Source organism: Lupinus angustifolius, chromosome LG09, assembly GCF_001865875.1.
Source record: "Lupinus angustifolius cultivar Tanjil chromosome LG09, LupAngTanjil_v1.0, whole genome shotgun sequence".
Lineage (NCBI taxonomy): Eukaryota > Viridiplantae > Streptophyta > Magnoliopsida > Fabales > Fabaceae > Lupinus > Lupinus angustifolius.
Window position 1 is genome coordinate 12,686,639 of NC_032017.1, and position 1,980 is coordinate 12,688,618.

The following is a 1,980-nucleotide window of genomic DNA, read 5'->3' on the forward strand; positions in this document are numbered from 1 at the left end:
ATATTGTGGTTAAGTTAATGTTACCACACTCAGGGCAAGTGTAGCTATGATCTAAAATGACCGTGGCTAATATTTTGCAACGTCCTTGTTTGCTATTGCAGTAAAATCCGTGTCTAATATACTTTACTGCAGTTTTCTAGAGCTTTAGCCACGGTTTGAACCTTGGCAAACTTGAACTTTTGTTGTAGTGGCATGACTATAAGCATTCCCAATTATAACACTTAACTGAATTATAAAAGGAAATGCAAGGGAAGAAATACCTTAAGCTTCTGATTGTGGGAAAATCAACAATGCCTACACGAAGCATTCTTGAAAATCAACAATATTTGCTATAAAAAATGTTTTTGAATATAAGATCATAAAAACAACAACGCCTACAACAAAAAATATGAAACTTTGAATGTATTACTATATGTAAAGATTTTGTTTGCAGACCGTGTAACATAATAAATACTGAACAAAGATAGTGGAATATATAAAATTCCTTAAGCCATGGTCTTCAACAAGCACTAGCGGCTTAGTAGTGCAATAGTACTCTACCACAGTATAGATCTGGCTTCAATTCCTAGCTAGTGCATAAAATTGAGTGATGAGGAATTATCATGTGATATTGGGTTTATCACCTCTTTATCTTAATTGGATAAAAACTATGATCATCTCAGCTCCATTTTATTTAAACCCCTAATTTTCCATTTAATTTCAGTACTATTTATTTTATTTCCTCCCTTTATAAATATAGTATATTTTACTTAATAAACAATACAGCAAACCCTTACACACCTTCACCCAAGCTTCTTAACAAGATAACGTTAGTACTTCGATATTTTCCTGCTCCAGTAATGGGCTGGTGCCATATATAGGATCCAAATCACATATTCCTAGCAGTGTTTCATTTTTTATCGTGAATCAATCGTATATTATTATTACATCAATAAAAGAAATTATTTAAAAGCAACATAACATTTTAATTAACTCGAGGCTGAGAATGGGACACAGTTATTTGTCCTCACATATAAGCCTTAAATAATAGCGTCATATTTCCCCCTGTTATAATTGAATAAAATTGAAGTTAGTCTTGTTTTCATTTTTTTTACGATTAATATATTAGTCTTGTTTTCCAATTGTCCGTTCCCATTGAATTTCTCATTGAAATTTACTTCATTCCAAAGTTCCAAGCTCTTTTCAGTCGTAATAATTTTAGTTACAGTGCATTACTTCATTCCAAAGTTCCAAAGTTTCAAGCTCTTAAAGTGCATTATTTTAGTTCCAAGCCACATCCAGTCAACACGGTCAGAAGCTGCTGAACAAGCAGCTCAGCGGTAAAGCAGGTGCGCTAGGCGGTGCTTACCAGACTTGACTTAACCATCAAGCAAACAATGAAGTCATCAATGACCTCACCTCAAGTAGCCCACCATAGGCTTTTCAGAAGTAGCTCACAATAGTTGGTTTCATAGCCCACAACTAGCTTTGGTGAGTCATGCACAAGGAGGTGACTAAGCTACTTGGTCAATGGATCAAACCCATGCTGAAGGGTTTGGTCAGCTACTGAGTGGTCCAGCTCAGCAGCTCAGCGGTCAGGATGTGAAACCTATAAATAGAGGCCATTTCATTCGAGCAAAAGAGAATTGTATTTGAGCATTTCTTCACTACATCCTCTCAAAAAACACTTGAAGGCAGAATTCTCTCATTTAGGAATTCTTTCTTAGCTTAGAGTTTTTATTTTCAAGTAAGTTTTGTAATTTGTAGTTTAGAATTAAAGAGGAGAAAAGGAGATGACAAATGAGATGCAAAAATCAATTTTGTACTCTCATTTGGAAATCAAAACCATCCAATCCTTGGATGGATAGCTCATGCTCCTAAGAATGCTTTTCTTAAGATCTGACAATCATCACTCATTCAATATTAGAGTCACCAATGGTTAGGGCGTGACAACCTAATCTCTTTTATGGTCGTAGTATTGTTTAAGTAATGAATATAAGT